We start from the raw sequence: 14,161 nt of genomic DNA, 5'->3' as shown, positions 1-14,161 counted from the left end.
ACGGATGTTTTTAGAATTATGGCCAGTACATCCGCAATTTCCACCCTTACCTCCCTTTGCAACCTAGGATGCATCCCATCCGGACTGGGTGACTTATCTACTTTAAGTGCAGCCAGCATTTCAAGTGCCTCCTCTTCATCAATTTTCAGCCCATCCATTATCTGAACTGTATCTTCCTTTACTGAGATTCTGGCAGCATCTTCGTCCTTGGTAAAGACAGATGCAAAGTACTCATGTATTTGTGTATGTAATCCCCAGGTTTCACTATTCAATCACAGAATTTAAAATTGCACAATTGAATTCATATTGCCTCTCCTCACTCTTTTATTAAAATGCATCAATTCACACTTCAATTGCAGCTGTGTGAATCTATGAATATTTAGTGGGTGTTTTCCTTTTTCTCAGAGTTCTTCATGTATCTACGATAGTTGTGTGAGTCTATAAATATTCACAGGGTGTTTCTCTGAATGTGTCCTTGTCCATACAATAGTTGTGTGAGGTCTGCAAGAATGTACACAGATTATTCCTTTGGGTGTGTTCATGTCCATATGATAGTTCGGTGAGTCTATAAAATGTTATAGCGTGTTTCTATGAGACTGTTAAAGTATACACTGTGTTTCCGCGGGACTGCAAACTTTTCCAGAGCGTTTCATGGAATGTTTAGATTTTTACAGGGCTTTTATCTCATTTGTTTATATTTTAAGCGTTTTCCTTTGAAACTTGTTATCAACACTTTTCTCCATTTATTCTCTCCTCCCGTTTGTAAAGCACCATGACGTCTTTGACTGGGTAAGGTCACTGCCATGAAATAAGTAATTGTTGTTCTTGTTGCAGTTTCAGCCAATAGAGAATGCGCCCTGAATTAAATCCCTGGATTGAGGCGGAAACAGTGTAGTTTAGGCGGGTTCCATCGTCCCATCACCAGGATCGGTGTCTGGTAAGATTCTGCCATTTCGGAAAATTTATTTATCATGAAATTTGTACCTCTATGGCCTGGGATGGAATAAAACAGAAAACACGTTTGGGGCCATCCAGCTTTTCTCTTCTTTCATTCCTCCCTTATTCTGTCACTTTTTCATCATTTTCTTTGCTCGGTATTTTAGGGGCAGGCTAAATATTCTGGATTCGCTCACCTTCAATTTAAAAATGTGTACAATTAGTTGAAATAGATTCTGTTGTGGAAATGTGCTTGAGTGAAAATGTTTCAAACAGACTGTTTGTACTATTACTGTAATTAATGTCAGTTACAATAACACCTAATTATATCACTCGGGGATGTCTCTCTGTTCTCAATAAGGAGCTCCCTTTGCTATGTCACCTCTTATCAAGAGCGCGTTGCCTCGAGAACAAAGACTGTCTGCGACTCTCACAGAAGAGAAATCATGTTTTGGAAGATTAATTTTGAAAGTTTTCTAATACAGTTTCGGATACTAAGAGCATTTCAGGATATACAAAAGATTTACTGCACCATGTTCGCTGCTGTTGTTGTCCCTGGTAAGTCTGAATGTCCATCTATTAATTCTTTAAAGCATGGTTAACTGTATTACTGTTCTTGTCATTCCCTGTCCCATCCGTGCTGCTGTCGGTGTACCTTTTAAGTATCTATAGCCATCTATTGATTCTCTGTATGATGTGGTGTTACCGAGATTCACATGTACTTCATTCAACTCCAGCAATTATATTGGATGAACTCTTTATTTCACGAATTTCAGGATGCGATCTACACTGAACATTTGTAACAGATCAGACGAGTGTGTTCACTGTTTAGGAGATGGTTCATCTTCTGCTGGGTGTGGTTACTGACACAGAGTCACCGGCTCAAATCCTGACAGATCACGTACACATCTTTAAATATCTGAAAATATCCGCTAATGATTGAGCTCCAGTCAGTGTCTCCTTTTCCACAATCTCCATTTCCGGATTAGTGTCGCTGCTTCTGGTTGTTGCAATAGGATTACAATTATAATTCACAATCTCACAAAATGTTTATTCTGTTAGATTACAATATAATTATTTTTAATCTTTGTTTTGAAATTACAATTGAATCCCATGCCCGTCTGACACAGTTGATCAGATCTCTCAATGAGACCCAGAGTGACTCTCTATTATTTACTGTTGTACTTTAGGATAAACGTCCCCACCTGATTGTACGTGATGTACTGAGGATATGAACATCTTTTGATATTTTCTCGTCTCATATTCTCTGCACGAGTTGGAAATCAACAAGGGAAAAATCACCGGCCACTTTGCCCTTTGGATAAATCGTCAGATTCGAAACTAATAAATACATGGTCAATGGTTTCAATGAGCTTAAGTCCCAGCCCATTCTTAATAATGTTATTGTAATATTATTTGGAAAACCTTCCTTCCAATTTGCTACAGTTTGTCTATTTCAACAAAAATGTGGAAAAGTCAATCTTGAAATCATATCTTACAGTCTAGCTATCTTTATAACTGCAATGGACTTGTATTTATTATCTTACAATTTGCATATTACATTAGTGCATTTTTAAATAATATTACCCGTAATTAAAGCATGTTTTCTGTTCCGTTCTTTTCAATTCTCAATAAAATGCAACCACATTAATATTCTAACCAGGAACAGGAACCCAATCAGGATTTCCCACAACCTTACACCGGGGAACAGAAGCAAATCGTCCCGGTCCAAATGTTGACTGATCCCGGGACACGAAGTGTTCCTGAGAGGTTCTGCTCCTTTGTGTCCGTGTTACCTTGGACAGTGCTTTTATCTGAGTGGCTAGAGTAAGGGCCATCATTTAATCTCCCATTAATCCTACACCTGTTAAAGTTCATGCTGCATTTATTCCCATTCATTCATTGACCCCACAATATTACCGATTATTTGGATAATAAACCCTGCATTCATCTCCCCAGGTAATAGAATTAGATTCTATTATTGGATGTCGTTAATGAGTTGCAGATTTAACCCCGAACTCCATCAAATCACTGCTTTTGCTCCAAGCCTGAGGTATAATTTCCCTGTTTATTTCCCCACCTTACAGTTAACTTAGTGACGATTGTGATCCTGTCTCAGGGGAAGTGCGGACTCTCCCAATGTGTCACTCGCTGCCTGGTGTCCATGGCAGCAGCCGACCTACTGGTCGTTATCACCGATCTGATATTGAGACAGGGTCCTATTTTTTTATTGGGAACAGTTTCTTTTCCTGCGGTCAATCCCCGTGTGTAAAAAACCACGCCGTCCTGCTTTATGCAGCCACGGACTGTTCTGTCTGGTTCACCATCACTTTCACCTTAGATCGATTTGTGACCATCTGTTGCCAGTAGCTGAAAACTAAATATTGCAACAAGAAAACGGCGGCTGTGGTTTTAGGAACAGTGACTGTGCTGAGCTGTTAAAAAAACACTTTCTGGTACTTTGTGTTGAGAAGTAAACATCTACTTAATAATAGTCCGTGGTTTTGCCACATAACACTCGGAGTTACTGATTCACAAATGTGGACAGTAATCGAACTCCTTCATTACATTCTAACTCCGTGTGTCCCATCTGTTCTGATTCTGCTCCTCAATGCTTTCACCGTCAGACACATTTTGGTGACCAGCCGAGCCCGCAGGAGACTCCGAGGCCACAGCAGTGGGGATAGTTCAATTGACCCAGAGATGGAGAACCGCAGGAAATCAATGATTTTACTGTTTGTTAACTCGGGGAATTTCATACTGTTATGGGCGATGTTTATGATACATTCCGTATGGAATCGGATGTGGCAGTTTCTCGGTGATGTTTTATCTCTTCCTGCATATATACAAGAAATAGGATTTATGCTGCAACTTCTGAGTTGCTGCACAAACACTTGTATTTACGCCTTGAACCAGACTAAGTTCAGAGAACAGTTGAAGAAAGTGGTGAAATATCCTTTTACTGTAATTATTAAACCATTTCAATAACGGCGAGAGCTGCAGGCTTTTCAGCAATAGAACACAACTCTATCCAATATTATGACCAATCCACGCTCCACCGGTCAAATTGAACATGCCGGAGTGTTCTGTGGAGAGATTGTGTCTCACTTGTAAACCGTGATGGAGGAGTCAGCTGTCTCTGTGCAATATAACATGACTTGTCGAAAGTAGGAGTAGGAGTACGTTCGGAGGGAGCATCCGGTAAACACTTACATTCCAAGTGAAGGATCGGTAAATACTTATATTCTGAAGGACCATCCGGAAAAATGTACATTCCCAGGGAGTGTATGGTAAACACTTACATTTCCAGGGACAATCGGTCAACATTTACATTCCCAGGGACCATCCGGTAAATGCTTACATTCCCAGGGACCATTCAGTAAACACTCACATTCCCAGGGACCATCCGGTAAATGCGTACATTCCCAGGGACCGTTCAGTAAAAGCTTACATTTCCAGGGACTATCCGGTAAACACATACATTCCCAATGACCATCCGGTAAATGCTTACATTCCCAGGGACCATCCAGTAAACTGTCACATTCCCAGGTACAATTCAGTAAACACTTACATTCCCAGGGACCATCCGGTAAACACTTACTTTCCCAGTGACCATTCAGTAAATGTTTACATTCTCATGGACCATCCAGTAAAGGCTTACATTCCCAGGGACCGTCAAGAAAATACTTATATTCTCAGGGACTGTACAGAAAGATTTCCATTCCAAGTACCAACTTGTAACCTCTTACATTCCCAGGGTCCATCCGTTAAACACTTACATTCCAATGGACCATCTAGTAAACACTTACATTCCCAAGTACCATCCGGTAATCAATTCCTTTCCCAGTGACCGTGCGAGAGAGAATTAGTCAGTCAGAGATAGATATACAGAGAGAGATACAGAGAGAGAGACAGGTAGACACCAGAGACACAGATAGACTCACACACAGATAGAGAGGGGGAGTTATAGAGCGAGATAGAGATACAGAGAGAGAGAGAGACATAGACAGGGAGATAGAGAGAGTGAGAGAGACACACACATTGAGGGAGAGACAGATAGAGAGACAGAGAAAGGGACACACAGAGTCACAGGTTGAAAGACACAGCGAGAGTGACGAGAGAGAGGGACAGAGAGAAACACACAGAGAAACAGAAAAACCGAGAGAGAGAGACAGGGAAAGGGAGAATCACACAGAACAAAACAGTGAAAGAGAGAAACAGGCGCAGAGAGGCAGAGAGAGAGAGACAGATAGAGAGAGACAGAAATAGGGATATACGCAACGAGAGATATACATAGAGAGAGACACAGGGAAAGAGTGAGACACAGAGGTAGAGACAGAGAGGGAGGACAGAGAGAGACAGAGAGAGGCACAGGGTGAAAGGCGCATAGAAAGAGGCAGAGAGAGAAACAGAGAGCGAGAGACAGAGAGAAAGGCACAGAGAGAGTGAAACAGAGAGAGAAAGAAAAAGATAAAGAGACAGAGAAACCGAGACACAGGGTGACAAAGAAAGAGAGAGGTAGAGAGAGACAGAGAACAGGGCACATAGATGGATAAACGCAGAGATAGTGACAGAGAGAGGCACAGCGAGAGAGAGAGGCAAGGAGAGAAAAATGGGCACAGGGAGAGAGAGGCACAGAGAGACAAACTCAGAGAGAGATCGAGAGACAGAGAGAAAGAGATACGACAGAGAAAGTGAGACACAGAGTGACAGAGAGAGAGACAGATACAGATACAGAGAGAGACAGCGAGAAGGGAACATAGACGGAGAAACGCAGAGAGAGTGACAGAGAGAGGCACAACGAGATAAAGAGGCAAAGAGAGAGATAGGGGCACAAGGAGAGAAAGGAACAGAGAGACAGATCCAGAGAGAGAGAGAGATAGAAAGTGACAGAGAGAGAGAGACAGATACAGAGACAGAGACAGCGAGAATGGGACATAGACGGAGAAACGCAGAGAAAGTGACAGAGAGACACAGACAGCGAGAGAGAGTAAGAGAGAGATAGAGGTAGCGAGAGAGTGAGAGGCACAAAGAGAGACTCAGAAGGAGAGACAGAGAAACAGAGAGGCAGAAAGAGAGAGAGAGAGAAAGACGCAGAGAGAGACGGAGAGAGACAGAGACGGAGAAACAGAGAGAGGGGACATAGACGGAGAAACGCAGAGAGAGTGACAGAGAAAGCGACACTGAGCGAGGCACAAACAGACTGAGGCACAGACGTAGACAAAGACGGAGACACTGAAGGAGACAGAGAGAGACATAGAGGAAGAGAAACTGAACGAGCGAGACAGAGAGAGAGAGATGCAGTGCGAGACAGAGAGAGACACACATGCAGTCAGAAACAGGGAGAGACATACGCACAGAGAGGGAGACAGAGAGAGACACAGAAAGTGATACAAAGAGATACAGAGAGAGATACCCAGAGAGAGATACAGACACACAGAGCGAGAGAGACATAGAGAGACACACACAGAGACTGACACAGAGAGAAATAGAGAGAGAAAGAGACAGAGAGAGAGAGAGAGAGACCAGTGAGACAGAGAAAGGCCTAAACAGAGAGAGGGATACACAGAGAGAGACAGAGAGAGGGAGGGAGACAGATAAAAAGGCACAGAGTGATTGACACAAAATGAGAGACCCAGAGAGAGAGGGACACACAGAGATACAGAGGGTCGGTGCTGGGACCACTGCTTTTTTGATGTATAATAATGACTTGGGCTTAGGTGTGCAGGCACAATTTCAAAACTTGCAGAAAACACAAAACTTGGAAGTGTATTAAAAATGAGGAGTATAGTAATAGACTTGAAGAGGATATAGACAGGCTAGTGGAATGGGCGGACACATGGCGGATGATATTTAACGTTGAGATGTGCGAAGTGATGCATTTTGACAGGAAGAACGAGGAGAAGCAATATAATATAATTGGTACAGTTCCAAGTGGGTGCTGGAACAGAGAGGCCTGGGAGTATATGTGCACAAATCCTTGAACGTAGCAGTGCAGGGTGAGAACGCGTTTTAAAAAACAAATAAATGGAGGGATAGATTACAAAAGGTGCAAAAGCAAGGAAGTTATTTTGAACTTTTGTAGATCACTGGTTCGGCCACAGCTGGAGAATTGTGTACAATACTGGGCACCACACTTTAGGAATGATGTGAAGGCCTGAGAAAGGGTACAGAGAATATTCACGAGATTGGTTCCAGGGGTGAGGGACTTCAGTTGCGTGGATAGACTGGAGAAGATGGGGTTGTTCTCCTCAGAGCAGACAAGGTAAAGAGGAGATTTGATAGACGTGTTCAAAATCGAGACAGGTTTAGATAAAGTAAATAAAGAGAAATTGTTCCCATTGGCAGAAAGGTCGAGAACAAGAGGGCATAGATTTAAGGTGATTGGCAGAAGAACCAAACGCGACATGAGGGAAAACATGTTTATGCAGCAAGTGATTATGATCTGCAATGCGCTGCCTGAAGCGGTGATGGAAGCAGATTCAATCGTGGCTTTCAAAAATGAATTGGATAATTAATAGAAGGGAATAAAATTGCTGAGTTGTAACCAATCTGCTATCCTAGACAGAGAGAGACAGAGAGAGAGAGAATGAGGCCCAGGGGGATATAGACAGGCGGGGGAAGAGAGAGAGAGAGAGAGAGAGAGAGGCAGCGAGAGAGAGACAGAGAGAGATGGAGCCAGACAGAGAGAGAGATGCTGAGAAAGAAAGAGGCACATTGAGCGAGACAGAGGCAGAGGGACGGAGAAAGAGAGAGCAAGAATGAGAAAGAGGCATAGAGAGAGAGAGACAGAGACAGAGAGAGACAGAGAAAGAGATTCAGAGAGAGAGAAGGAAATAGGGAGAGAGAGAGGGAGGGAGAGAGACACAGAGCAGGAGAGAGAGAGAAACAGAGAGAGGGGCGGACAGAGAGAGACACACACACATGGAGAGAGAGAAACAGAGAGAGAGACACACACACATCCAAATAGAAAGGGAGAGAGACATAGAGAAAGAGACACAGAGAGAGGGACAGAGTGAAAGACACGAAGAAAGAGAGAGAGAGACAGAGAGAGTGACACGCGGAGAGAGAGAGTTGGAGAGAGAGAGAGACTCACAGACAGAGACGGAGGGAGGGACAGAGAAAGCGATACAGTGGTGGAGATAAAAATAGAGACAGACAGAGCCAGAGAGAGACAGAGACAAAGAAAGAGACAAAGAAAGAGAGATAGGCACAGAGAAAGAGGAACAGAGAATGACAACGAGAGAGTGAGAGAGATAGAGAGAGAGAGAGAGAGTGGCAGAGAGTCATAGAGAGTAAAATATAGCGAGTGAAAGAAAGGCGAGAGAGAGATCGAGGGAGACGAGGCAGAGAGACATGGAGAGAAAGGCAGATAGAATGAGAGATAGAGAGAGAGAGAGGCACACACAAACTACAGAAACACGGGGACAGACAGAGACACACACAGGCACAGCGAGGGAGACAGAGAGAGAGAAAGAGACGGAGAGAGAGACAGAGAGAGAGTGGGACAGAGAGAGAGGCAGCGAGAGAGACAGAGTGAGAGACAGAGAGAGAGAGTGCGAGAAGAACAGAGAGTGACACGGAGAAAGAAAAAGAGAGATAGAAACAGAAAGGCGGAGAGAGAATCACACAGACACAGTGCGAGAGAGAGAGAGACAGAGAGATAGAAACAGAGAAAGAGAGAGAAAGAGAGAGAAACAGAGAGAGAGTGAGAAAGAGAGTTAGAGAGACAGGGAGAGAGAGGCAGAGAAGACAGAGACACATTGAGAGACACAAATACAGATGGAGAGAAACACAGAGAGAAATGTAAAGAGAGAAAGTCAGAAATAGAGGGAGAGATCGATGGGGAAGAGAGTGAGAGACAGAGAGATGGAAACAATGAGAGGGAGAGAAACAGAGAGAGACGCAAACAGAGAGAGACGCAGATAGGAAGACACGCACAGAGACAGAGAGAGTGGGGACAGAGAGAGAGACACATAGAGTCGCAGAAATACTACACACAGATACAGAGAGAGGTAGAGAGAGACAGAGAGAGACACAGAGAGAGAATGGCGCAGAGGAATAGGGGCAGGGAGAAGAGAGGGAGAGAGACAAACAGAGAGAGAGAGGGGGCACAGTGAGAGAAAGGGAGATGGAGAAAGAGACGGTGAGAGAAAAAGAAGCACAGTGAGCGAGAGAGAGGCAGAGGGACGGAGATAGAGAGAGCGAGAGAGAGAAGAAGAAAGAGAGAGGCACAGAGACAGAGAGAGACAGATAGAGACAAAAAGAGTCAGATAGAGAGAAGGAAAGAGGGAGACAGAGAGAGGGAGAGAGACACAGATCAAGAGAGTGAGAGGAATAGAGAGAGAGTCAGACATTGAGACATACACACAGGGCGAGAGAAACAGAGAGAGAGAGATACAGAAAGAAAAAGAGAGAGGCACTGAGAGGGCGAGAAACGGGGGGGGGGAAGAGAAAGAAAGAGAGAGAGAGAGAGACAGAGGGAGAGAGTCAGGGAGAGACAGACATCGACAGAGAGACTGAGAGAAAGAAAGAGAGACAGCGAGAGTGAGAGATTGAGAAAGAGACGCAGAGCAAGGGACCGAGAGATGGACACGGAGAGAGTGATCGGCAGAAAAAATGAAACGCAGAGAGATCGACAGAGACAGTCATAAACAGAGAGAGGGAGACACAGAGAGAGAGAGAAAGAGGGGGACAGAGGAAGGGTCAGAGAAAGAGATACAGAGATGGAGAGAAAAACAGAGAGACAGACAGAGGCAGAGAGAGAGAGAGAGAGAGAATGGGGCATAGGCACAAAAGAGAGGCACAGAGAAGGAAACATAGAACATAGAAAATAGGAGCAAGAGTAGGCCATTCGGCCCTTCGAGCCTGCTCCGACATTCAATATGATTATGGCTGATCCTCGATCTCAATACCATTTTCCCGCTCTCTCCCCATACCCCTTGTTGCCTTTTGTTTCTAGAAATCTATCGAGCTCCTTCTTAAATATATTCAGTGATTTGGCCTCCACAGCCATCTGTGGTAAAGAATTCCATTGGTTCACCACTCTCTGAACGAAGACATTTCTCCTCATTTCAGTCCTAAATCTCCTACGACGTATTGTAACACTGTGACCCCTTGTTGTGGACCGCTTAGCCAGAGGAAACATCCTCCCTGAATCCAGACTGTCAAGCCCTGTCAGACTTTTTTATGATGTGGAGATGCCGGTGATGGACTGGGGTTGACAATTGTAAACAATTTTACAACACCAAGTTATAGTCCAGCAATTTTATTTTAAATTCACAAGCTTTCGGAGGCTACCTCCTTCCTCAGGTGAACGATGTGGAAATGAAGACGAAAAAGAAATCAGCCATAATCATATTGAATGTCGGAGCAGGCTCGAAGGGCCGAATGGCCTACTCTTGCTCCTATTTTCTATGTTCTATGTTTCCTTCTCTGTGCCTCTCTTTTTATGTTTCAATGAGATCCCCTCTCATCCTTCTAAACTCGAGTGACCAGAGGTGGAGTCGACTCATGCCCTCCTCATATGACAGTCCTGCCATCACAGGGATCAGTCTGGTGAACCTTCGCTGCAGTCCCTCTATGGCAAGTATATCCTTTCTTAGTTAAGGAGACCAAAATTGCACACAATACTCCAGGTGTGGTCTCACCAAGGCTCTGTAAAATTGCAGTTAGACGTCCGTGCTCCTATACTCAAATCCTCTTGCAATGAAAGCCAACATTACCATTTGCCTTCCGAACTGCTTGTGCACCTGCATGTTTGCTTTCAGTGACTGGTGTAAAAGGACACCCAGATCTCATTGTTTATCAACATTTCCGAATCTATCATCATTTAAATAATACTCTGCCTTTCTGTTTTTCCTTCCGAAGTGGATAACTTCACATTTATCCACATTATACTGTATCTGCCATGAATTTGCCCACTCACTCAACTTATGTAAATCGCCTTGAAGCCTCGTTGCACCCTCTTCACAACTCACGATCCCACCTAGTTTGGTGTCGTCAGCAAACTTGGAAATATTACATTTGGTTCCCTCATCCAAATTATTGATATATCTTGTGAATAGCTGGGGCCAAGCACTGATCCCAGTGGTACCCCACTAGTCAATGCCTGCCACGCCGAAAAAGATTCATTTATTCCTACTCTGGTACTCAGTGAATTAATGGGACTCAAGGTGGATAAATCCCCTGGACCTGATGGCTTACATCCTAAGGTCTTGAGGGAAGTGGCTGTTGGGATTGTGGATGCTTTAATAATTATTTTCCAAAATTCTCCAGACTGGGCAAAGGTCCCGGCAGATTGGAAAACTGCAAATGTAACACCCTTATTTAAAAAGGGTAGTGGGCAGAAGGATGGAAAATATAGACCAGTTAGCCTAACATCTGTGGTGGGTAAAATTTTGGAATCTATTATTAAGGAGACATTCGCGGAATCTTTGGATAAACATAATTTAATAGGACAAAGTCAGCGTGGCTTTATGAAGGGGAAGTCATGTCTGACAAATTTGCTTGAGTTCTTTGAGGACATAACGTACAGGGTGGAAAAAGGGGAACCAGTCGACGTAGTGTATTTAGACTTCCAGAAGGCATTCGACAAGGTGCCACAGAACAGATTATTGCTCAAGATAAAGAATCACTGGATTGAGGGTAATATTCTGGCATGGGTGGAGGATTGGTTATCTAACAGGAAGCAGAGAGTTGGGATAAATGGTTCATTCTCAGACTGGCAACCAGTAGCCAATGGTGTACCACAGGGGTCGGTGCTGGGTCCCCAAATCTTTACAATCTATATTAACGATTTGGAGGAGGGGACCGAGTGTAAAATATCAAAGTTTGCAGATGATACAAAGATGCGAGGAAAAGTGGAGAGTGAGGAGGATATAAAAAACCTACAAGGGGATATACACAAGCTGGCTGAGTCGGCGGAGATTTGGCAGAAGCAATACAATTTTGGAAAATGTGAGGTTCTGCACTTTGGCAGGAAAAATCAGAGAGCAAGTTATTATATTAATGGTGAGAAACTGGAAAGTACTGCAGTACAAAGGGATCTGGGGGTCCTAGTGCAAGAAAATCAAAAGGTTAGTACTCAGGTGCAGCAGGTGATCAAGAAGGCCAACGGGATGTTGGCTTTTATTGCTAGGGGGATAGAGTATAAAAACAGGGAGGTATAGCTGCAGTTATATAAGGTATTGGTGTGACCGCACCTGGAATACTGCATACAGATTTGGTCTCCATACTTAAGAAAATACATACTTGCTCTCGAGGCAGGACAAAGAAGGTTCACTCGGTTAATCCCGGGGATGAGGGGGTGGACATATGAGGAGAGGTTGAGTCGATTGGGACTCTGCTCATTGGAGTTCAGATGAATGAGAGGCAATCTTATTGAAACATATAAGATTGTGAAGGGGCTTGATCGGGTGGATGCGGTAAGGATGTTCACAAGGATGGGTGAAACGAAAACTAGGGGGCATAATCTTAGAATAAGGGGCTGCTCTTTCAAAACTGAGATGAGGAGAAACTTCATCACTCAGAGGGTAGCAGGTCTGTGGAATTTGCTGCCCCAGGAAGCTGTGGAAGCTACATCATTAAATAAATGTAAAACAGAAATAGACAGTTTCCTAGAAGTAATGGGAATTAGGGGTTACGGGGAGCGGGCAGGACATTGGACATGAATTTAAATTTGAGGTTAAGATCAGATCAGCCATGATCTTATTGAATGTCGGTGCAGGCTCGAGGGGCCGATTGGCCTACTCCTGCTCCTATTTCTTATGTTCTTATGTTCTCTCTGTTCCGGTCTGTAAACCAATTTTCAATGCATGCCAGTATATTACCACCAATCCCATGTGCTTTAATTTTGCACACTAACCTCTTATGTGCGACTTTATCAAAGACTTTCTGAAAATTCAAATAAACAACATCCACTGGTTCTCCCTTATCTATTCTACCAGTTATATCCTCAAAAATCTCTAGTAGGTTTGTCAAACATGGCTTCCCTTTCATAAATCCATGTTGAATTTGTCTCATCCCGTTGATATTTTCGAAACGTCCTGTTATCACATCCTTTAGAATAGACTATAGCATGTTCCCTACTACTGATATTAGGTTAACCGGTGTGTATTTCCCTGTTTTTTCTCTCCCTCCTTTTTTAAATTGTGGAATTGCATTTGCCACCCTCCAATCTGCGGGAACTGTTCATAATCTATAGAATTTTGGGAGATGACATTTAGAACCGAGATGAGGAGAATTTTCTTGACTCAGAGGGTGGTGAACCTGTAGCATTCTCGACCGCAGAAGGCAGTGGAGGCCAAGTCATTAAATTTATTCAAGATGGAGATAGATATATTTCTTAATGCTAAAGGGATCAAGGGATAAGGGGAAATATCGTAACAAGGTACTGAGTTCGAGATCAGACATGACCACTTTGAACGGCGGAGCAGGCCCGAAGAGCCGAATGGCCTACTCTAGCCCCTGTTTTCTTGATTCTATGATTCTATGATTCCAATGCATCCACTATTTCCATGGCTACCTCTTTTAGTACTCGGGGATTCAGATTATCAGGCCCTGGAGATTTATTGGCTTTCAGTCCAATTAGTTTCTCCAGCACAATATTTTTATCAATTTCCTTTAATTCCTCCTTCTCACTATTCCACTGGTTCCCTGGCATTTCTGGGAAGTTATTTGTGTCCTCTTCCACGAAGACAGAACCAAAGTATTTGTTTGATTGCTCTGCATTTCCCTGTTCCCCCATTATAAATTCTCCCGTTTCTGACTGTAAGGGACCTACATTTATCTTCACTAATCTTTTTCTTTTTACATACACGTAGAAGCTTTTACAGTCCACTTTTATGTTCCTTGCAAGTTGACTCTCACACTCAATTTTTCCCCTCTTGATCAATCTATTGGTCCTTTTTTGCTGAATTCTAAACGGCTCCCAATCCTCAGGCTTGCTACATTTCTGGCAACTTTATATGACTCCTCTTTGGATCTAATGTTATCCTTAATTTCTTTTGTTAGCCATGGTTGGCCTACATCTCCTTTCGTGTTTTTGCGCCAGAAAGCAATGTATAACTGTTGCAATTCATGCATTCATTCCTTAAATGTCAGCCATTGCCTATCCACCATCATGTCTTTTAATGAACCTCCCCAATCCATCATAACCAATCACTCCTCATACCTTCGTAGTTTCCTTTGTTTAGATTTAAGAGCCTTGTTTCGGATTGGACTA

The sequence above is a fragment of the Heptranchias perlo genome, unplaced genomic scaffold, assembly GCF_035084215.1.
Source record: "Heptranchias perlo isolate sHepPer1 unplaced genomic scaffold, sHepPer1.hap1 HAP1_SCAFFOLD_44, whole genome shotgun sequence".
Taxonomy (NCBI): Eukaryota; Metazoa; Chordata; class Chondrichthyes; order Hexanchiformes; family Hexanchidae; genus Heptranchias; species Heptranchias perlo.
Note: the sequence above shows the minus strand (reverse complement) of the source record.